Raw genomic sequence first — 25077 nt, forward strand, 5'->3', positions numbered from 1 at the left:
CCAGAAAGAATTGAGTTTTTTGTTATTGTTGTTTTGGTTTGATTTATTTTTTTTTTGGCTGAGGTAATTGGGGTTAAGTGACTTGCCCAGGACCACACAACTAGGAAGTGTTAAGTATCTGAGGTCAAATTTGAACTCAGGTCCTCCTCGGATCCTCGATGCTCTAACTATTGTGCCATCTAGCTGCCCCTAAGAAGTCTTTCCCCCAATAAATCAACGAGCATTTATTAACCTCCTATGTGCCAGATGCTATGGTAAGTTCTGGGGATAAAATAATAACTAGCATTTACATAGTACTTACTATGAACAAAACTTTTTTTTTTTACAAATATTCTCTCATTTGGTCCTCAGAATAATCCTAGGAGACAGGTGTTATTATTATCATCCCTATTTTACAGGTGAAAACTATAAGTCACCCTCAGGTAAGTGACTTGCCCAGATAATACATGTTTGAAGTCAAATTTGAACTCAGACCCAGCTGCCTCTACAAGAAAACATAAAAAGACATAAAGAAACCAGCCAGACTCTAGGAGCCTACATCATCTTTCACGGTAAAAGAGGCATGGAGTACCATTTTCTAGGAATGATGACTCCTGAGCTAAAGTTTACAATCAAACAGGAAAGAGAAAGAACCCCCACATCTGCCAGGCTCACACTTCCCATGCTCACCCACAAACACTGAGCCAGCCAGGAAACTTAATTCTCACCAAAATGTGGTTAGATGGAGTAGATGATAGAACCAAGACATAGAACAGGTCCCTAGCTCAAGGTCACTCACCATGGCTTAATTCCGACAAGCTACAAGTTTTATTTATTTCACTTTGTGCTTTACCTTAAATAGAATGAGAGCCTGCTTCCTGGCCACCATCAGACACCTCGGAGCCTTCATCCATAGTCACAAGCCGGGCAGGATAGTTCAATGGTTTTCTCACTAGGGCCCTAACAGAATTGGGGGCCTTACGGAGAGACTACCCCAGCACACCAGATGGAAGATTTTAAGCTTTGTTGACTTTTGGAGGAAACCAAATGCACCTGATGCCCTTCCACTATAATGGAGGTCTAAAAGAACTTAGTCACTAAGGATAATTCGGTAAGATAGGAAACCATCTAATGGAAGCTTCCAATATAACCCTCCAAATAGGGGATTCCTACTCTTCCCCAATTCTACTCCCCCATCCTCTTCCCCACTCTGTTATCTGTCACCCAACTTCTCCCCAGAATGGCATCTTCCTCTCTTCTCCAACAAGAATAGTCTTTATTCCACTTGTTTCTTGGCAGCCCTCACCCCTACACACACACACACACACACACACACACACACACACACACACACACATAACACACAACACAACACAACACACACATACACACACTATTCCTAATGTGTTTCTGAGATTCGGATCCCTACTGAAGTAAGAAGTCTAAGGAGTTTCACAGATGAAGATCATAGTCACTATCACAATGATGAGGACTAAAAAGGGATTTCCGATATTGCTGAGGAAGAAGAAGAGTGAAAGCATGGTTTTTATATTCTCCCTGCTTCCCAGGGATTTGGCTTACATTCCCAAACTGGGTTTCTACTCCCTTGGTTTTCACTTCCTTCACTGAAGGTTAAGGGAGGACACAGAAGGGAGCTAAGATCTCCTCACTTTGAACAAGGGCAAAAAAACCAAATGGGTACATGTTGGCAAGAGCCCAGCAGCAGTTCCACAGAAGACCTTGACCTACATCAGGTTCAAATCTCAAAGAGAAAGTGTGATGCAATTTCCAGTTGCCAGAGGTAGAACAGAAAGACTGAGCTCAGCCCAAGGGGATTAACATCCCAGAGCCAAGGTGTTATCCACCTGACCCAGAGGCGTTCTGGAGCACCTGGCTGTTTGATCTCGGTGCCAGATGGTCCCATGACCTTAAAGAGGAGCTCAGAGGTCGACAGGGGAGGGAAAGTTAGGTTTGGAGGGGAGCAGCCATCACATAAACAGGCCATTTTGTTGATGCCCCTAAGTTGGTTAGTTGCCTTGAAGTTCTGTTAAAGAGGAATAACATATTTCTCTTTCCTAGCAGGGTACTTTGCCAGGTTTTCCAGGCTGGAATGGCAAATGCAGCCCTTTCTCTTATTGCATTTCAGTTTGAGTTGTTTTTCAGGCATGCTCAATCTTCAGGACCCTGTGGGATTTTCTTGTCCAAGACACTGGAATGGTTTGATTTTTCCTTGTCCAGCTCCTTTTACACTTAAGGTACTGAAGCACACAGGCTTAAGTGACTCATCCAGGATCACACAGCTCCTAAATGTCGGACACTATACCAGCATATAATGGAACTGACACCATAGGCATGGAAACAGTTGCATAAGAGGATGATGTGATTCCATTTGAGGCTGTTAAAGTCTTGTTTTTAATCATTATATTCCAAAGCAAGCCTCAAAACAAATATCAAATACTTTATTTTGATAGGAAAAAATATCGGCTTATGAGAAGTCAGATTATACGCAGGACAAGAATGAATTAAGGGACCCAAGTTCAGAGCCCCATCCTCTTTTTCCTTGGCCGTATAATCTACCCCTCATGCCAATGAACCACCTCTCAAATGTTCATTGTTGTTCACACTAGGGCTCAGAAGAAAAGTGTAGATGATTCAGAACAAACTCCTCAGAGTTACTAGAGAAATAATTCACAAGTTCATGGTCTAAAGTAGGTAAAAATCAACAATGACTCCTGTTTAGTTTGAGTCAAAGATGGAGACAGATAGAGGGGGAAAAGTAAAATGAAGAAGGTTCTCCTCAGAGCTACTAGAGAATAATTCACAAGCTCATGTTCTAAAGTAGGTAAAAAAAATCAACAGTTTTAGGATTTCCTAATAATGTCAGTCCCATATATCTATAAGGACAGATCATTCACATTATCTTACACAGGAATGGGCACTTAAAACATAAGGATGAAATTCAGCCTTTGGTTGAATTTCATCTGGCCCATAAGGCAAACATTTTGTATCAGAAAGATTGGTGGACGTGGAATTAGAGAGATAGGGGTAAAAGTATGGCTCTGCTGCTGACTTTCTTGTGGCCTTAACTCTCTGAAACTCAGTTGTGTAAAATGAAGGAGTTGAGTAATGGGACTTACAAGGTTTTCTCCAACTTTAAAACAATGATATCATGTTAACAAAGGGTGATGATCCCATCTATGCCTATAGTTGTAAAAATGCAACATGGTTTTTTTCCAAATCTCTCAAGCAATCGCTTAAATGGCCACCAAATGGCACTGTGAACCTCTAAGAATCTTCAGGTCTCCTATACATCACTTTCTGCTTCTGTGTCACTGGCCATTAGAGCAAGTGAGAGGCAGTTTGTACATCCCTATCCATATGTGCCATTCTTTGTGCCTTCAGTTTTCTCATTTCCCCTTCCTCATTTTACTTTCCCCTTCTATCTGTCCCCATCTTTGACTCAAACTGAACAGGAGTCATTGTTGCATTTCAAAACCTTAAACATTGTCTGGTCTGACTCCTTCATTTCAGGTCCAGTTCAGGAAAATAACATTCAAAATCACAGCTGAATTAAGATAGAGTCAGAACCAAAAGAACGGGGTTGTTTGAGCACTTCTTCCATGAATTCATGAAAAGTTTGATATTTTCTTTCTTTTTTTAAAGAAAAAAGAAATTCCTCCAGACCTACTTGGATGCTTTAATATGAACTAGCCCCGTTCCTGGGTTATTAAAGACCATGCTAATGGTCAGTCAGTAGGTCAACAATAATATACAAAGAATTTATTATTATTAAAAACCATACTAAACCCTGGGGATACAAGGAAAGGCACAACTCAAGAATAATAATTGCCTTCAAAAAACTTACTTTTTAAAAATTTCTCCCTTATGGAGGCACCAACACAAATAACTAAGCACATGTAAGATACATTGGAATACATGAAATATAAAGCTACATCCATAAGAAAGGAAAACTTCCTTGGATGCTTTATGGTATAAATGGAAGGAAAGCTCTTGCTAGGCTATAGTAGTTGGGCCAATGGGGAAAGTTCCTGGAGAACCAAGTGTGAAAGAAAACAAGAGGACTCAGAAGGGAAAGGAAAGAGAAAGAATATTCCAGGCATAGAGACAGACTCCTATCCTTATTACTAATAGAATCAAATATACACACATAAGTTGTCGTGTCTGACTCTTTATGACCCCATTTGGGGTTTTCTTGGTAAAGATACTGGAGTGGTTTGCCACTTACTTCACCAGTTCATTTTACAGATGAGGAAACTGAGGCAAATCAGGGTTAGGTGACTAGTAAGAGTCCAAGGCTAGATGTTAACTTGGAAAGGTGATTTTAAGTCCCAGTTTTCTGTGCACTATAGCACCACCTCCCTGGCGTGTGTGTGTGTGTGTGTGTGTGTGTGTGTGTGTGTGTCCGTCCATCCCTAAAGGCAATAGGAAGTGATTGTATCCTAGAATGACATGATCAGACCTAAGCTATAGCATACAGTTGGCTCTTACTAAATGCTTTTTGAATAAATGAATGGGGAAAGAACAAGAAAATAGCAAGTTACTAAAATCCATGCAATGGCCACTCTCCACAGTCTCACATCCCATCAAGATTTTCTCTCAGGTTCAAATTCTGTTTCTAACTTTGAATGAATCTCTTCTCTCTCAATCTCAGTATCCCCATCTGTAAAATAGGGGGGGCATCTCTGGACTCAGCAAGTCCTGTCCAGATCCAAATTCTACAATAACCAGAAGCTGGCCACTTTTGTCAGTCACCTTGTCCCACAAATGGAACCATTAGAAAATCTTTCCTTTTCCTGAAGCTAGGAAGTTTTCCTTTTATTTCCATCCATTGTCTCCATTCTGTCCTTGAGAGCAACAGAAAACAAGTCATCTCTCTCTGTAAAGCTACGCATTTGGAACTGAGGACTTGGATTCAAATCCCAGCTCTGTCACTGACTAGCTATGTGGATTTAAGCAAATCACTGACCTTCTCTGAGACTCAGTTTCCCCATCAGTACCATAAGGCAGCTGCACTAGATGGCCTCAAAATTTAGGATTTTCTCCTGACCTATGGCAATCCCTCCAACACTTAGAGTCTCTAAAAGGCTGCCTGCTTCGATGGCTTACCAATCTCTGAGTCAGCATTTGAGAACAAGCTCTAAGTGAGTATAGGCAAGTCACTAAAGGAAACCTCAGTTTCTACTTCCATTAAAATGGGAATAAAACTAATCATTGTATTATCCATTTGACAGTAGTATGGTTTCTTAAGCACTTTATAAATCATAAATTACTATGCAAAGGTAGGTACTCAGTGATTCTCCAGGCCAAGAATTCTTAATCTGGGGTCCAGGGTCTGTGAACAGATTTATTTTTACGTCCATGAATTTGGATGAGAAAATATGGCATCTTTATTTTAAGATAACTAGCTTCCTTTGTAATCCCATATATTTTATTTTATATATTTAAAAAGTACAAAAACCTAGCTGTGTGACCCTGAGCAAGTCACTTAATCCTAATTGCCTCAGCAAAAGAAAAAGTATAAAAAATATTTTTAAAAACCCTTCCTTAGACTGCCATAGGGATCCACAAAATTTCAAAACCCTTAAACTGAGCCTGACAGATTCAGTTTTTTTGCCTACTTCTCAAGTGACCGTCCCTATACCACTCACCACACTGGCTGTTTGGAATCACCATAATTAAAATGTGGCCTCCAAAATTGGATGGAGTACTCCAAATGGGACGTAGAATTTCAATAAAGAATGGAGTTCAACAGGACTGTTATCTCCTTTGATCCCAACACTTAATATCCATTAACGCAGGTTAAACTAATCATAATAGCAGCTGAGTCTTACTGTTGACTCATATTGACCTTGTGGTCAAGTCAACCCCCCAGTTGATTTTCATGTGAATGCTGTCAGACCAACTGTCTCCCATCCTCCAACATCCAGGACTGATTGTTTTTAACCTCAATGCAAAACTTTCCATTCATCTTGGCTGAATTTTGGGCTTTTTGGCTCCAACCTATCATTCCAGTTTATTGAAATCATCTCACATTGAATTCTGTTATTCAAATGAGCAACGTCTCCCGGATTTATGTCATCTACAGATTTGATCAAGGAGGCTCATCTCTTCATCCAAAAGAATAAAAGATCATGGGCCAATCACGGGCCTATGGCCTGCTCTTAGGAACCTCCTTCCATGTTAATATCAATCCATGAAGACGATGGGATTTGGATCTGGAAGAGAATTTAGAGACCATGAATTCAGCCCCCTCATTTTACAGATGATGTACAAAGCTAAAAATATGATTTGGCAAAGTTACACAGGTATTGAGTCAGGATTTGAACTCAGGTCTTTAAACTCCAAATCTGGTATTTTATGCTCCATTCTTCTTGTCCTCCTCCTCCCCCCCCTCATTACACCACATTCCATTAGCCAACATCATTTAGGTTGATTGTTTTTCTCTGGGGTACCCACATTTTTCTATCCTGTGGGGAGACCTTGTGAGATTTTATCAAATGCATATCTTAAGTCAGGGTGAACTGGGTGGTCTGTGGTGTTTCCCAATATGCCAATCTAGTAAGATCAGTTTAGTTAAGGATGACATTTTGGAAACGGATACTGGCTTTTTTATTGTTATAATCAATTTGGAGCATTCACAGACTATTTAGGAATCTGCTCCAAGAGTTTCATGTAGATCATGTAAACATAGTAGATAAAGTGCCAGGCCTGGAGTCAGGAACATCTTCCTGAGTTCCATTTTGACTCCAGATATTTACTACTTGTGTGACCCTAGACAAGTCACTTAACCCTATTTACCTTCATTTCTTCATCTATAAAATTAACCGGAGAAGGAAATGGCAGGCTAAAAGCTTAAAAAGAAAACCTCAAATCGGTTACAAAGAACCAGCCACGTCTGAAAAGTGACTGAACAACAATGTGGAATCAGAGTACAGAAGAGAGATGAGGGCTGGGTACATATATGTATGCATATATATGTGTTTCTTGAACTCATGGGAGATAATGAAATGAGAGAGACAGAGATAGAAGGAGAGAGAGAGAGACAGAGACAGAGAGGGAGACAGAAAGAGAGGGAGACAGAGACAGAAAGAGAGGGAGACAGAGACAAAGACAGAAAAGAGAGAGACAGAAAGACAGAGGAGAGACAGAGAGACAGAGAGACAGAGAGACAGAGAGAGACAGACAGAGAGAGACAGAGAGAGACAGAGAGAGACAGAGAGAGAGAGAGAGACAGAGAGAGAGAGAGAGAGACACAGAGAGAGAGACAGAGAGAGAGAGAGAGAGAGAGAGAGACAGAGAGAGAGAGAGACAGAGAGAGAGAGAGAAAAGGAGAAGGGTCCAGGACAGTTTCATGCAGTATATTGACACATAGAGGATACGACATGGATGATGATACAACTAAAGAGACTAAGAAGAAATGGTTTGACAAATAGGAGGAAAACCAGGAAAGAACAGTGGTAAAAATAAATCTCTGGAAAAAAAAAAAAAAAAAAGAAAGGCTATTCAGAGAGTATTCGACAGGGTTAAATGCTGCAGACGGATAAAAGAGATTGGGGGATGGATTGTATTTGACAATTAAGAGATTGTTAGAATCAAGGGAGAGAAGGTTGCGTGGTGGGCCGGAAGGCAGATTTGCAAGGTGTTGAGAAATGAGTGTCAGTGGAGGAAATGAAAGCAATGACTATGGACAGCTTTTCTGGGAGTTCAGTTGTAAAAGGTATGGAAAATGACAGTTTGAGGGGATAATAAAGCCAATGAGGAGCTTTTAGGGAAGGGGAGGATTTGAATGCATTTGTAGGAAAGAAAGGGTAGATGGAGGTTGAAGATTAGAAAAGGAAAAAGATTTCTTGTAGGGATAGTCTGTCAGAGAAGGTAGGAAGAAGGGAACAAGGAGGGGATTGACCCCAGCAGCAAGAAAGACAACCACTTCTTCCAAAGTATATGAGAGGAAACATTCAGTGCCTCTGTTACCATTTCTACGAGTTCTTTCACTATCAGAGAACAGGGTAAAAATTAAAATCCTTGGCTCGGAAAATTTCCTTCGACACCTTGGTATATTTGCGATTACATCCTCTATTGCTGTGGATTATAAGCCTCTTATTGCCTGCGATTCTTGCCGTATATTTCCATAGATCCTCCAGATAGGACTCCCAAGGTGCTCTTTGTTTATAACTTGGGTTGTCCATTTATACGTATACATACATGTGTAAGTATGTATATAGTATAAGAAACATATACATAATCACAGCCACGTAACCAGTCCATCTTGTTTATCTTGTAATTAATACAGTATCCATTCAGACTCCGTATACAGTTTGCACAAATGTTCCACATGGCGTCCTGGTTACCTAGCCAATAACAGTAAATTAGGGATTAAAGCCAGACTGCAGCGGAGAGAACACACACTATCCCAGGACTGGTATTTTCTGCTTAACACGGACTCAAAATTTCATAACGTGAACCAAGTTGGAGAACTCTCTTAAATCGGGATTTTCTGCATTTTGTCGTGACTTATTTCTATCTTCCTTAAGCATGCAGGGAGGCAGCAAGTCACTGAGTTACTCATCCAGCCAGGGAGCCCAGTTAGCTGACTACAATTCCCGCACTGGCCACTATGAGGCTCCCTCCTGGAACCCTGAGCTTGGGTCTCATCCATCCCTGGAGAATTCCCAAGGGAACAGGCCCTTGATAGCAGGATTGAGTCTGCATTGTACACTAGAGGGAGCTCCAACCTGCAAACCTCCAAGCAGCTTGCTCAATATGGCAGCTACTTTCAGCTCTTTTCTCTAAGGAGCCTTTGGTTAACTCTTCCTTGGCTGCTTTCAGTTAAATCTAGGAAATAAAATGCAATTTTAAAATATGAAATATGTTATTTGCACCTTTAATTCCTAGCACCATTCCCTGAAATATGTCATTCTGGGGTCATTGTTCAACTCATTCACAGATTCAAAGGCTTAAGCTGCTGTTCTCTTGAAGTGGAAAGGAAAGTGGATCAAATAATCATATGTGGAAACATTATCAACGTATCTCTCCTAACTCTGCTCTTGCATCCTTCCGGGCCTTTGGGTTTGGATGGAGAAATCTAACGACAATCATCACCACCTGATTGTGCCATATAAATGGAATAGGTGGAAGGAGCATCAATCCAGGCTCAAGGGCTAGAGAGGGACGTGGCCGATCCAGTTTCCCTCACTGCCCCCAAACCACACTAGCTCCTGTTGGGAACAACGCCGGGTCTCTTTTCTCCCCACTCTTCCAAGTCTGGCCCCGAATCTCCGGCACAAATGGTGTTCTTGGTGCTGTAGCTTCTTCTCTGTGGCCAGCTCTCAAGGAAAGTCCCAGGCTCAGGCTGAGGGAGAGAAAAGCACCTTTATTCCTTCCTGCTTTATTTTACGGTCTCTGCTTCTGACTACATGAGGCAGAAAGAGTGATTATTTGTAGCATGGCACTTGTGTTTGTGCCATATTGGAATTCCTCTACCAATCTCTCTCTCTTTTCTTCCCTTCTTTTTTCCCTCCTTTCCTCTTTCTTTCCCTCCCTTCCTCCTTCCATTTCTCTCTTTTTCTCCTTCCTTCCCTTTCTCTCTTTCCTTCCCTCTCTCTCTCTCCTTCCCTCTTTCCCCTTCTTTCTCCCTCCCTTCCTCCTTCCCTTTCTCTCTTTCTCGCCTTCCTTCCCTTTCTCTCTCCTTCCCTCTTTCCCCTTCTCTTTCCCTCTTTCCCCCTCTCTCTCCCTCCTTCCCTCTTTCCCCTTCTTTCTCCCTCCCTTCCTCCTTCCCTTTCTCTCTTTCCTTCCCTCTCTCTCTCCCTCCCTTTTCCCACCTCTCTTTCCCTCTTTCTCTCTCTCCTTCCTCCCCTCTCTAACTCTTAACCAAGCACTCTTTCTTTCTTCTCTCATGTCCCTTCCCATTGTAAAAACCTGATTCTATTTACACTCTTTCCCCAGATAGGTCCTTCCACAGTATGTTTATCCATCTATAATGGGTTCTTTCTCCCAAGCAGCCTTCTGAGCCCTCACAGTCTGCACCGTGCCTGTATTAAAGATGTGACTTTAGTCTAATAAAAAAATATAGCACATGATTTCAATGACATTGTCATCATCATTCCACACTTGGTGATTGTAAGCAATGTGACTCACTAGGAATAGAATGGGGGACAGAATTAGCCACTTACTCAGGAGGCTCACCAAGAAAATATGGCAGACAGATAGGATCCAGGGCCAAGGAAAAAATGGAAGATACTTGGGATAGGGGGAAGTACATTGCAGAGAGCCTAAGTTATCAAGAAATTCCATAGTAGTTATTTGGAGGCTAGGCTTTTGCAGGAAGAATAGAGCAGGCAATGCTTGTTTATCCAGATAATTTAGGTCCTAGGCCAACCTACGTGAGGCTATGCTGACTTTCTGAAAAACATGAATCTCCAGGATTTTGAAGGAAAAAAAGGGGGGGAAGAAAACTAAGAATTAATCATCGAAAAGCATACTGCAGAAAAATATACCTTCTTGTTTCACTGTGTGTGTTTCTTCTCTCTAGCCTAATCCACTTGCTAAAAAGAGAAAAATACAATGAAAGACCAGCATATTAATGTGTACAAGTCCATTGCAAGGCAAGCCCAAAGCTTATTAAGGCCATACTCACATGAAAGGAGGAGGGAATGAAGCCTGTTTCACATATTGTCACAAAGCCATAATGCTAGAATAAAGAGAAAGCGAATTCTCTACCAATTATGAAAATGTACAGGATTAAAACAGTCATCCTAGCAGACCTGACTGGCTGGGCCCGCATCTGCTCTCCAGCAGGGGCCAAATATATCTACTCCGGGTATTTGGGAAAAGCAACTTTTAAAATATAAATGAGGGCTATAAAATCATCATCTGATTACCAAGTAGAAGCAGGGGGAGGGGAAGGTAAGGTGGATGCAGAAAACAAAGTGTGCGTCCCTGTGAAGAACAATTGGGTAGAGGGGAAGCCAACCATGCCAACAAAAGATCAGATATTCTGGGAGAAATTCTAATTAAGTCCATCAATATCACGGTACAATGGAAAAGGTAATGGATTGGACATCAGAAGACCTGGGTTCAAATGCTGATTCAGCAACCATCTCGCTGGGTGACTTTGGCAAAGTCTTTTCATCTCTCTACTATTGGGTTTCCCCAACTGGAAAACCATCCCAATCAATCAACAAGCATTTATTAAGCACCTACTGAGAGCTGAGAGATAATACAGCTTCTCACACAGGCTGAATACTGACTTCAATGCTCTTGGACCTCCTTAAGAATTTAAGTTGCAAAGAAGAGCTGACTTGCAAAGTGAAGAAAGGGTTCCCATATCGGTGAAATGACAAGTCCAGTCCCTAATCCCAGGACCAAAATCAGAAGTCACACACACAGTGGTTCTTGTGATTTAGAGTTAGGGTTATCCTTCGGCTTCCATTGACTGGAAGATCAGATAGAAGCCTTTTAGGACCTCCAGCATCCAGCATGTCACCTCCACCCTCCACTTCAGCTTTGCTGGGTGAAGCTACTCAGACACAGAGGCAATCAAAGCTGCAGGTTTAAGTCAGCATTATTCCAGCCAAAGAGAAAAGGGGGAGCACTTAGAAGAAAACAACATGGATAGCAAAGTGGATCTGTTTGCTGAGTTGGTTTTAATTTGTTTCACAAAGGTATGGGGTCTAATCTGTGGGCAACCGCCGTGTGGATGCAAAGAGAGCATAGTCCATGTTTCTTTCTGTGTCTTTCTCCCTCTGCCTATCACCCTCTGGGTATTCTCTCTCACTCCCTCCTTCTGTCTCTCTCTGTCTCTCTGTGTCTCTCTGACTCTGTTTCTTTCTCCATATTTCTGTCTCTGATTGTCTCTTTATCTTGTCTGTCTGTCTCCATCTCTCTGTGCATCTGTCTCTCTCTTTTCAATGTCTCTGTCTCTCTCCTTCCTTCCATCCATCCCTATCCACATGACTATCACTCCAGTTAAAGAGATCATCACAGCCTCCCCCCTCCATTCCCCCTCCACCCACCTGTCCATTTCAATAATCTCCTAATTTCTCTCTTTGCCAAACCAATTTACACAAACCTGTTAAAGTGATCTTCCCAAGAACAATCTGACTAGTCACTCCCCTACTCAATAAATTCTATTATTTTTCTATCTTTTCTATTATTTTTCTATTATATTACCTGGAGGGCATGACACAAACTTTTCCAATTGGCTTTTAAAGCCCTTTGCATCTTAGTCCCAATCTTTCTTTCCATCCTCATGATACATGACTCTCCTTCTATACTCTCCGATCCAGCTTGATTCTTCTCACTCTTCCTCCTGTTACTAAGTGCTAATGAGATAATGATATATTAGGTTCTTACTAAGTGCTAAGTCGGTACTTGACAATTCTCTAGTTCCGGCCTTTCCTGGGGAAGAGCTTGCATGCTTAGGAGGAGCAAGTTCATTGGTTGAAGTAATTCTTCCCAGAAGCCCTTGCATTATCCCATGCCCATTCTCTGGGAGGATAAAGAGGGCAACTCTGGAGGAAAAAGGGAGTTGTTTCTGGACCAGACTTGAGGCTGCTCTCTGCAGGAAGAAGAATCTGTCCAAGAGATTTGAGTTGACACAGCAGATCTCCTCCTAGAGAAGGAATATAATTGAGCAGACAGACCCTCACAATTCAAGAACATTACATCCTCCCATGGGGCATTTCTTCTCCCACTTCTGCCCAGGCCGTCCTCCACCTCTGCCATGTACATCCTCTTCATGGCCACCTCATTTCTCACTTCCTTCAACATCTAATTGAGTCTCCAACATGTACCCCAAACTTATCTTTCTCATCTCCCACTTGCTAGCAACTCCCTGATGCTCCCCAATACCTTGTATTTATTTCACATAAATTTTTATGTAAGTAAAGTCTTTTCTGAGAGAATTTTATCAGAGCAAAGTAGCATGGACGTGAGACACTAAATGAGGAGTCAGAGCTGGTCCGTGATCTCACCCCGGTTCGTCCTGATGGGAAACATTAAAACCTTTTTCAGCACGTCCAAATAAACCTTTTCCTTCCATACACTAATGAGGATTTTCAGATATCTCATGATGCATTCTGGGCTGTCCATGTGTTCACAGATCAATCACAATGATATCCTGAAGTCTCTATGTGATATTTTATTTTTTTGCCTCTCTGCTGATAAAGGCAGGAGGAGATCACAAGTCATCAATAGCCAGACACTGTTTTTCTACACCTGGAATATTATGAAATAGACTGAAATGTTGGGGGGGAAAGATGATTAAGGGGAGAAAAGTAATAAAACAGATGTTGAATACAAAAATGGAATTTCCCATTGCATTCGGTAATTGTTGGGCTCAGGAGAATTTGTCTGCATAATACTTCTTCCCTGAAGAACTTTTGATGTATTTTCTACCTGGTCAGTGACTTCCCCCTACCTCCAGAAAAAAACAGTTCAACCCCTTTGGGGAATCATAAATTATTCTGTTTATTACTATATTCTATAATGTGCTACATATCATTTTTAAAAGTCTATAGACTTATAGCAGACACTTATTTCAGTCTAAGTATTTAGCAAGTGTCATGACACCATTTCACGAACTTCAGCAACAGCTTTAGAAGGCTGGGTTGAGCTTATGCACCAAGAACTGAAATTGGACTTAAATATTTTTATTTAAATTTTTTGGTTGAATGAAATATTCCCAAGGACAGATTCCAAATAGCTGTGTATCTACTGTCTAGCAATGATAGCATCCAAAAGCATTTATTAAACACCTACTGTATGAAAGATATTGGAAATAATAAAACAAAAGTCAGTAACCATTTGTCATACATGTTATAATGAGGATTCCTTTAGTATGTGAGTTGGGCTAGTGATCATGAAGGTCTCACCTAACTCTCAAATTCAAATTCTGTAGGAGGAAAAACTGCATTAGATAGTGAACTCCTTCAAGTCAGGGACTTTTTTTTTTCTTTTTTTGTATCCCTATGACTTAGCATAATGCCTAGAAAATAGTAAGTACTTAATGCTTGCTGATAACCTTGAAAAATTCTACTTTTCTGTTCTTTTCACAATTATCAGGGTATATGAGTCACTCATTTATCGTTCTGTCCAATAAAAAAGTGAGAACTTAGGTAGCACAGTGAATAAAGGGCCAGACCTGATACCAGGAAGATCTGAGTTCAAAATGGGCCAAAGATACCAGCTATGTGACCCTGGTCAAGTCTCTTAAACTTGTTTTCCTCAGTTTCCTCATCTGTAAAATGAACCAGAGAAGAAAATGACCAACTACTCCAGTATCTTTGCCATGAAACCCCCAATGGTGTTGTGAAGAGATGAATATGACTGAAATAACTCAACAACAAGAAATGAACTGAACCGACCAAGGAGCCAACATTGTTGCTACAAGAAGAGCTAAAAAATCACTTCTGGCTATTGTAAAAAGGGATCCCTAAGTTGACAGAGAAATTGAACCAAATGGCATCTGTAGAGCATTCTATAATTCTCCGATGTGGGAGAGAAGGCTTTCGTGCTTCTGGTGGAAGTTTGGATGAGTTAATCCCCTGAGAGTCCTTCTAGCGATGGACTTCCAAGTCTGTCATACTAAGATGATTCTCCCCATCCCCCGTGATCAAAAGCATCATGTACACAACTCATGCACACACACACACACATCTCCCTTCTATTAATTCTGCCACAGTACTAATCTGATCTCAAAACTCTCAGATGTACTGTAGTTAACAAATTGGATCTTGACAAAGCACAATAATTTATCACCAGCATCTTAATGTATTTATTATTAAGCACTTTATTAACCTATACACTTCTTTGCCCGTGCATCTTTAATGGGCTTATAGTAAGATTATTCATTTATCCCTCGGTGTGAAATAAAGCCCTCATAATTCATTTGTGCCATTAACAAACATTAATTATTGGTATCAGGATCTCACTAATAGTGAGACCACTAATTGTGAGGATAAAATATATTCTCTTATACTTTACCAACTCACTGACGACGTCTAATATCAGAACAAACCTAGACATTCTTGCGTTTGAATGAATGTCATTTTATGAAGTTCATTTTATTGAGCCTGGATCTAATTTAGATCCTTAACTTAGACTATTTAGCAATAAAATTATAAATAAGGAAAGGAAGATGGAAATATGATCATAAGCAAATAGGCTTTCTCCTACCTCTAGGATTATTCAGAAGTGGTTTGTGGCATTTGTGAATACCTAAGTTTAGCATTCATCCTCCTCCTCCTCATCATCATCATGCAGGAAACATAAGTACATCTTTAAGAGATATAATCATCCCAAATATGGGTATTTATATTTATTTTATACTCTCCAAACACATAGTACAGAAAGCTTCCAAAGGAGGGACCTAACAGAAGAGAACAAAAGCATGAGGGGATAAGATAAGATAATATCATCCTTATTTTCCTTTCTAAAAGAGAATTCCCTATCTTTTTTCCCCTAACCTTCCCCTCTCTTGAACTTCCTGTTCCTATTGAGAACCACCCCCCTTCTAGATGCCCAGATTTACAACCAAGAATGCGCTCTATCCTCACCTCCAAATCTTGGATCTTGGAGCATCTCCTTTGCTAAATTCTAAGAATACAGATAATTACAAACAAGAAGGAAGAATACAGTATCCTTTTCCCCAAAGCACTGACATTCTATTGGAGGAGAGAAGAGCCAACAGATAAGGAAAGTGCATCCATTGATTTGAGTAAATCATCAAAGGAAGGTTCCAGGGAAAAACTGGGGGCAGCCAATGGCTCAGTGGATGGAGCTCTGGACCTAGATTCAAGAAAACCTGAATTCCAATGAGTGATCTCTCAGAGTTTTACATACTCTTCAAACCAGAGCTTAGAGTCAATCAGAGCTGAATTCCAATGAGTGATCTCTCAGTTTCATATATTCTTCAAACCAGCATGGCTCCCAAAGTTCCTGCCAACAAGTGGATACAGATCTTCACTTGACTTTTTTTTTAATACCTCTATCTAATCTCGCTTTCGGTAGTAGGCACACTGACACCATCAAGAAGGAACCATTCCCTTCATAGCCTTTGAAGGAATTATTTTTATCACATGCAGCACAGGACAATAATTGATGATTATTATAAGCCAGATACATTTAAATGGATCAAATTATGTTGTTTCATTCTGCTTTAAAAGGGCAGGGTAGTATGTGTTTTCCATCAAAACAAAACTAGTTTTGAATGAAAAAAGAGAAAGAGAAGGAGGAAGAGACCTGAGTTCAAATCTGGTCTTAGTAGTTAGGTGTTCCTGGGCAAGTCACTTAACCTTCCTGCCTTGCCTGGGTTCCCTCATCTATAAAATGAGCTGGAGAAGGAAACAAGAAGCCACTCCCAGTGTCTTTGCCAAGAAAACCCCACTAGAGCTACAAAAAGTCAGATGTTATTGAAATGACTGAAAAACAGAGAGAAATTCACCCATTGAAGGAGGAAGCCGGCACCAGCACGAAAAGCTAGTTGGGAAAGAGGTGGACGGACCAGAGTCAGGATCTTCTGATCTGGATTTTAGAAGTGAGCATGGAAGATGAAGCTATTTCCTCAAATAAAAGTTCTGGGGAAGAGCTCACCCAATACAACTTCCAATTTCCTTCAAGTCAGAACTCAAGAATTGTCTTCTACAGGACTCTTTTCCTATTACCCCAAGCTTCTTTCCGATAATTCTCTTTATTCATTTTGCATTTATTATATATAGTTATACATGTCATCGTCCCCATCAAGCTCCTTAAAGTATTTCTTTTTTTTTCTTTTATTCCCAATACTTAGCATAGTGTTTGGCACATTGTAAAAGCTTAGTAAGTATCTGTTGATTGGCTTAATATCTACCAAGAATGTTTTCAATGAGCCTATAGGACCAGCTAGTAATATTCTTCATCTGCAGAAAAGTAGTCCACAGATTACAGATATTATTTCCTTCCTTGTTTACATGAGGAAACAGGTTCAAAGAACTTGATTAATTAATTGGTTAATTCCACACAAAGTTGAAGCCAGAAAAAGGAAGTCTAGGTCATGACCAAATAAACAAAGCCTAATAATCCCATCCAAAAGAGGGAGCATAGAATATAAGAGCCTGATCCTTGCACTAAATCCTAATTTTAGAAGTAAAGACTGGAAAATGAATAAACAGAAGCAAACACCAATACTAAATTTATGGAGTCAGGGAAACTTAAGATATAAACTCAGAAAATAATAATCATACCACATTATCCAAATGTAAAATGGGAAAGAAAATCACATTTGCCATCAACTATACTGAAATTCTTGAGGGGAAAATGAAGCAACAATTTAAAAATAATCCTATAAGTAAAATGAGAGCTCTGAAGAAAGAACATGGGGGAGGAGGATTGAGAGGTATAATAAAAGGAATTAGGGGAATAAACAACTTGATATAGGAGAGGCAAAAAATTATAGGATCAAATGTGTTTTCAAGGGAAGTCTGTCAATATTCAAAGAAAAATATATTTTAACATTATGTAAACTATTTGAAAATTGGAAAATAAAAGAGCTTACCAAATTCCTTTTATGATAAAAATATTATCTTGATGTATAAAGCAGAAAGAGACAAATTTGAGAAAGAAAACCACAGAAAAATCTTAAATAAAACACTTGTAAAAAAACTTGAGTAATACACCAAAAAGTTACACCAATAGGATTTACACCAGGAACAGAAAATCAGTTCAAAAATCCCATTACATATGTCAATAGACTTTTGACAAAATCCAAAACTCATTTAAAAATATTAAAGATCCTAGGAAGACATTCCTTTTACTTAATATGATAAATAGTATTTATTTAATTTTATAATATTTAACATTTAATTTAATAGTATTTATTTAAACCAAAGGCCAGCATTACATGTACATAAACTAGCTACCTTTTCATTAAGATCAGGAATAAAACAAGAAAATCTGTTATCATCCTTTTTAAAAATAGTATTAAAAATCTTAGCTATGACATTGACATAAAAAAGAAATTGAGGAAATTAGCATAGGCAAGGAAGAAACAATGCAAGTATCTTTACTAAAAAAATCTTAGAAAGTCTACTAAAAGGATAATTGAAAGCAACACATTCAGCAAAGTTATAAAATATGAAATAAAACCCACAAAATTATGAGACTTTCTACATGCTACCAACAAAATCCAAGAGAAATCAATTAAAATGAGAAAATCCATTCAAAATAATTATAGGATATGTGAAATATTTAGGAGTCTATCTGTCAAGATATACTTCAAATTTATGAGAATATAACCATAACACATTTATAGAAATAAAAGTGCAAGTGTACTAATTGCTCATGGTTAGGTCATACCACTGTAATAAAATTATAATTCTATCTAAATTAATTTACTAATTCAGTATAATATCAACTACAAAATATTACTTAGAACACAAGAAAAAAAATAAGAAAAATTATCTAGAAGGAGAAAAAAAGTCAAAGTTCTCCAGGGAAATAATGAAGTACAAATAAAGAAAACCTAGTGGTACTAGATCTCAATCTATACTATAAAGGTAATGCTCAAAACTATTTGATATTGGCAAAAACTATTTTAAAGTATAACATAGAGTAGATTAGGCATACAACATTTGGACATAAACAAACACAGTTATATAATCAAATAAAGTCAAGAAGGATTTATTGGGCACATTCATTCAGGAAAGGCAAAAATCAGTCCCTTCTCTTTAGAAAAATCACATTCTAGACATGAAGATAATATGTAAATAATTACATACAATTAAGATCTATAGAGGGAAAACTGGAGATAATCTCATTAGAAAGAAATAGAAATTTTTAAAGGATTTGGAAAGACTTCTTCAAAGAAAATGGACATTAGTTGAAACTTAAAAGAAATCAGGTAAGTGGGGAGGCAGAAATGACAAGAAAGAAAAAAAGTTCTCAGAATTGGGAACTGCCAGAGTAAATATAATGTCCAGTAAATCTGAAGACCACAACTGCTTGAGGGAGGACTCAGTATTTAACACAAATTATGAGGGGAAAACTAGAGTAGTCTTGCCAAAATTAGATTTTGACCAAGATCTTATATCATATACCACATTGTTTTCCAAATGAATTCATAACCTATATATTTCACAACTAGAGCTAGAAGAGTTTATGAACAAACAAGGAATAGAGAAGATCATAAAAAATAAAATGGATATCCTTCATTGCATGAAATTGAAATGCTTTGGCACGGTTTCAAATATACAAGAAGAGCAGCCATTCCCCAATAAAAAGTGACCAAAAGAGATAAATTATCAGTGCTTAAAGAAAGAAATCCAGGCAGTCTATAACTCATTTTTTAAATGTCCAAAATCACTCTTTATTAGATCACTGGATCTCAAAGTGTGGTGTGGAGAACCCTAAAGATCTCTAAGACATTATTAAGGGGTCCAAGAGTAGTTTCATAATAATTCTGACATTTTAAATTCCATAAATATCAACAGACATAGAAAACATAAACAAAAGCTCTTGGAAATAGGTTCTTCAATCTTTTTAAGAGTATAAACAGATGCTGAGGGGGGAAATTGGAAACTAATGAATTTGAAACATACAAATTAAGAAAACTCTGAGGATCCATCTCGAACTTATCAGATTGACAATTTTAACAAAAAAAGGAAAATGGCAATTGCTGGAATAGCTTCATCTATTCATCAGAATGATATCTAAAACTGTTCCTAGGTCCTTTGACCTCTCATTATTATCTCTATACTCCAAAGATAGCAAAGGGAAGAGAGACAAGAGCCAAAAATATTTACAGGTACACTTTTGATATAACGAGGAACTGAAAACAAAGAGTGCCCACTAATTAGGAATGGAATGGATGAACTTATGGTTTATGAATGTAATGAAATATTGTTGAGCTACAAGTAATGATGAAGGGGGCGATTCCCAAATTGAGGGCGAAGGAAATGTGCACAACCTGGAGAATAGTTTATACAGTAATAACATTGTAAAGAAAATGAACTCGGAAAGACTTGACTTAAGAACTCTAATCAATTCAATGACTAACCAAAACTCCAGAGAACCCGTGATGAAGTCTGCTGCCCTGACAGAGAGGTGAGGGCACAAAGTGCAAGTTGGGACACGTTTTGGGACACGGCCGGTGAATGGGTTTGTTTTACTAGACTATGTATGTTTGTTACAAGAAATGGATTTTCCCTCTTTTTACTTGAGGGAAGGGAATGAGGGATGTGAAGGGACAATGGAGCCCCAATGTTTGAATTCCAAAAGGTTAGAAAAAATGGGACCAATGGAGTTCTGCACTAGGATAGGGAAAGAAAGGAAGCCAACACTTATTAAGGCCCTATTTTATAAATATTATCTTATCCTCACAACCATTCTGGAAAGGAGGTGCTGCTATTGGTATCCCCATTTTACAGGTGAAGAAACCAAGTCAGAGAGAGGTTGAGTGACTTGCCCAAAGTTATAGAGCTGGTGTCAGGTCAGTTTGAAAGTCTTCCTAATTTCAGATTTAGGACTTTAACCACTATACTACCAAGCTACTAAGCAGCTATAATTTTGAAGGTTTTCTGAGATCAATTCAAAGAATCTGAAGAAAAAAAAGTCATAATTAACACCCAGAGAGAGGACTATGGGAAGTGAGTGGTTCACAACATAGTATTTTCACTCTTTTTGTTGTTGTTTGCTTGCTTTTTGTTTTCTTTCTCATTTTTTTCCTTTTAGATCTGATGTTTCTTGTACAGCAAGATAATTGTATTAATGTTTACATATATGTGATTTAACATATATTTTAACACATTTAACATATATTGGATTACTTGCCATCTAGGGGAAGGTGTTGGGGGAAGGAGGGGAAAATATGGAACACAAGATTTGACAAGGGTCAGTGTTATATACAATATATTATATTACATAAAATATAATATATATTATATATTTATTATATAATTTTATATATAATTATATAAAATTATCCACACATGTGTTTTGAAAATAAAAAAGCTTTAACAAAAAAGAAAAAAGTCATAGAAACAACTTGGTACCTTATTTTTATCCCCCCTCCAAATGTAACCAAGAAATATTAATAATTATTGATTCCCATGCCTACTTTCTTACCTACATAAAAAAAAAAATCACTGGAACAAAGATATGTGCGTCGAGGGGATCCGTGTGAGGGCCTTTGAAGGAAACAGGCAGAATGTTTTAAATGGCAATCCATAGCATCACACACTTGCCTGAAAGATGTGGAGAAAGCAAGAGCCTGTTATATAGTTTGTTTATTAACTATTTATTTTTAAAAATTGTGTCAGTAGAGCTGACACCCCCTGGCAGGCTCTCTTCCAAGATGTCTCCTTTGCAACTGTCAGAATCACATCAGATTCTTTGAAATAACAACAGAGACAATTCTTTGTTCCACAAACTTCTGATCATTAGTATCAGAGGAGACATTAAATAGACAGATGATGTCACTGTTTGTCACTGTCATGGAGAAGGTCCAGCACAGAGATCTAAATGGAAAAAGGGTACCTTGTAGGAAGGAGACGGTGAGGTTCTCCTTTGGTGGAAGAAATGATCTTGATTGCATCACCCCCAAAACACTGTAGAGTCTCCCACACGAGATCTAGAATTACTCCAAACATTTTGGTCTGACCATTCACAGACGTGCTCATGAGGAGCCTCCTGAGGACAGGAACCATGCCTTTTTCATGTTTGTTTCCCGTGACCTATCATAGTAGATCCAACAACAAAATTTCACTTGGTTTTTTTCCAAGTATCAGCCACTGAGCAGCTCTCTTGCCCTCAGTGTCCTGAGAAGGTTGAACGCATGATCCATTTGTAAGGTTAATTCCAGTTTTTAATCTGATACTGTTTAATTATATGAATTAAGGAAAGCCAGGGAAGGTTGGGACTGTGGCAATATTGAGAAGTAGAGCAAAGTCATTTCTTTTTTTTTTTTTAATTAAAGCTTTTTACTTTTCAAAACATATGTGTGGACAACATATGTGTGGACAATTCAACATTAGCCCTTGCAAAATCTTGTGTTCCAATTTTCCCCCTCTTTGTCCCACCCCCTCCCCTAGATGGTAAGTAATCCAATATATGTTAAACGTGGTAGAAATATATATCAAGTACAATAAATGTATATGTTTATACAATTATCTGAGCAAAGTCATTCCTAACAAGAAAAGAGTTGATAGAACGTTGGTCTTGACTTGATTTGAGGAGGACAAGTTCCTCCATCTCCCAGGGCTCTCGGAGGCAATGACTCACAAGGGGTGCCGGCCTGCATGAGTAGAGGGAATTCCCTCACCCTGGAGTTCCCTTTGCTGGTGAAGCATCAGGTCTAACCCTCATTCCCGTCCCATTCCCAACACCTCTTCTCAGCAAACTGGTCCCACAGGTCAGGCTGTGCATCCAAAGCCCTCCCTTCCCCAAGAGGAAAGGGATAAGTCACTTTCCCCCGGCCAACTTGCTGCTAATCGTCACCACCCCTGTTTTTGCGCGGCTATCCTTCAGATTTGGAATGTGCTCCCTCGCCTCCAGCTCTGGGAACCCCTCCTTTTCTCCTTTAGACTCACTCAAGTGCCTCCAGTTGGAGCCTTTGCTGACTCCTCCACCTGCTCGTGGGTCCCTTGCATCAGCTTTTGTGTGTTCATCTGTTGTCTCCTCCACTAATTCACAGACTCACTAAGGGAGGAAAGTCTTTCATTGCAGCCTTTGCATGCCCAGCAGCCAACACAGCGTCTCGTGGACCCTAGTCGGTCACCATTGGGATCATTTTTCGCTGTGAGTTTGGCAGATTCGGCCTCCACTTAGCCGCTCAGTACCTAAAAGGAAACTCCAAGTCAACTCTAGATGATGCTCCCTGAAGACTGGCAGAGTGAGATTCCCTACCTCGTTCCTCCTGCCGACTCCCAGATCCCTCTGGGTTTGGTTTGCGTGGTTTGGCAATTTCCATGGGTTTTTAAAGGAAATATTTGAGGTAGAAAGGAATGAGAGGGGTGGAAAGGTAATTGCTACTGAATGGTGGGACTCATCCTTGCTCCCTTCTCACCCTTCCTGCCTCCAACACAAACAGCTATTATTTTCCCTGACCCCACAGCTGGGGGAGAAAGGTCTGCAGACTTTCAGTCTATAACTTACCATCAGGCTCTTGTTTCACTGGGTGGAGTTGTGTTCCCCAAATTGTATCGCTTTGATCTCAACAATGCCCAGTTTCCTGCTTTCAGCTCGTGGTCTTGGCTCTTCACAACTGAAGTAGCACCCGCAAATGTCTGTCAAAGCTAATAGCAGCGGTCTTGGAGCCGAAAGACATCTGAGGTCAAATCCCACTTCCAATATTTCCTGGAGTCAGCATGGAGTAACGGAGCCTGAGGGCCGGAAGACCTGGATTCAAAAGCTACGTCGGTCTCACCCTCATTGGCTGGGTGACCCCGGCCAGGTTGTTATATTTTATATAAGTTATTATATTCCCTAAGAGAATTCCCCATCCCGATGGGCAATGGGAGTTTCGTAAATCAATAAAAACACAAGTTTAGTCCTTATCCCTGTATCTACACCTATAACCCTAAGAAATCTATTTAACCTTTTGAAGCCATTTTAAGCTAATGTTAGCCTGATTATTTAACGTTAGGGTCACCTTCGTCACCTGCACAACCAATGATGATGCTGACCATGATGTCATTAATAGCATCGATTAATACCATCATCCTGGTATATGACTTACCTGTTTTCTTGCCCTCTCTGCAAGAAAGGGGAACAACTGGATTTTTGTCACTCTGCATTTGTCAGTCTTTGCTTAAAAGAAATGGGTCTGAAGTTTGGACGGTGAGGGCCTGAGACGTGAGAATGGGAGCGATAGAAACGGTGACTAGAGACATCAGCATTTTTTTTTATTCAGAAACCTGAGGCTGGTTTATCTGCTGCCATGGGCAGTAACTATTTTATTTCAAGGTGAATGAGGGGAAGGAGACCAAAGGACAGATCCATTTTCTCCCTGTGATTGTTTTTTCCTGACCAAACTCTCCATCAACCTTCAGCCAAAACTTCACACTCTCTCTCCTCCAGTGGGGCCTAAAATCCCACCTCCCTCTGGGGGCTTAAAGGGGATAGAGGCCGGGAACCGGGATCAGCCTTGGTCCTCTCAAACATCAGCCGCAGAAACGTCCGATCCTAAGATCTCAGCTCTCTTGGGAGCCCCAGTTTTCATGCGCTGAAATCCAAAGACAATGCATCCCATCCATGAAGTCATACCTGTCTACACACTAGACAAGCCGGTGCCTCGGGCCTTCAGGTCTGTTTCTCCACAGGAGCTATCATCGGGGCTAAACGAACTGCTTTTATATTTCTCTGATGTCACTATTTTCCCTCAGCTCTGTGTACAGTACCTGGACTGTCCAGTAAAACCCATTATCTCTATTAGTCTGCCAATAGGAAATCAGTCGAATTGCTTGTTCCCTAATTGATAGAACACACTCGGCCTCTTCCTGATAGATTACCCCGGCCTAACAGCTCCAAGACTTATTCCCAAGTGGCCGACTACCCTCCAATCCAGGGCAATTGGTTTATACTTTCAGTAATAAATCCTAACCTATCAATATATAATAGCCTTTAATAATCAACAACTATAGACTCCGTCTGGGTTCAGGAGACCTCTGGCCTGCCAACCATTTTTTATATCCCTATAATTAGCAGCAGCCAAATGATATTTGTGCAATCCAGCAATCCCACTGCCTGCTCAGGACGGATAACAAATTGTACATAAATCCCAACATGATTTAATTCACTTGTCTAAGTGTAGAAGTATAAATATATTTATGCACGTATAATGTACAACAAATTAAAACAGTTCAGCTGACCCGAGGACTGTGGTGAATAAAGGGCAGCCATTCCTTGGAAGGGGCAAGCCATTGTCTCAATGTGGGGGCTCCGGGTTTTGGATCAGCAAAGATGCCCTGCCCAAGAATCGAAATGTGCATCATTTATTAAAGCCCAATCCATCCAAATAAAGATTCTGCAAGCGAATGAATATCTTGTCTCTACAAGATGAGTAGTCAGCCCACCATGTTTAACAGCCATGGGGCAGAAGGCTTGGAG

The sequence above is a fragment of the Sminthopsis crassicaudata genome, chromosome 3 (assembly GCF_048593235.1).
Source record: "Sminthopsis crassicaudata isolate SCR6 chromosome 3, ASM4859323v1, whole genome shotgun sequence".
Lineage (NCBI taxonomy): Eukaryota > Metazoa > Chordata > Mammalia > Dasyuromorphia > Dasyuridae > Sminthopsis > Sminthopsis crassicaudata.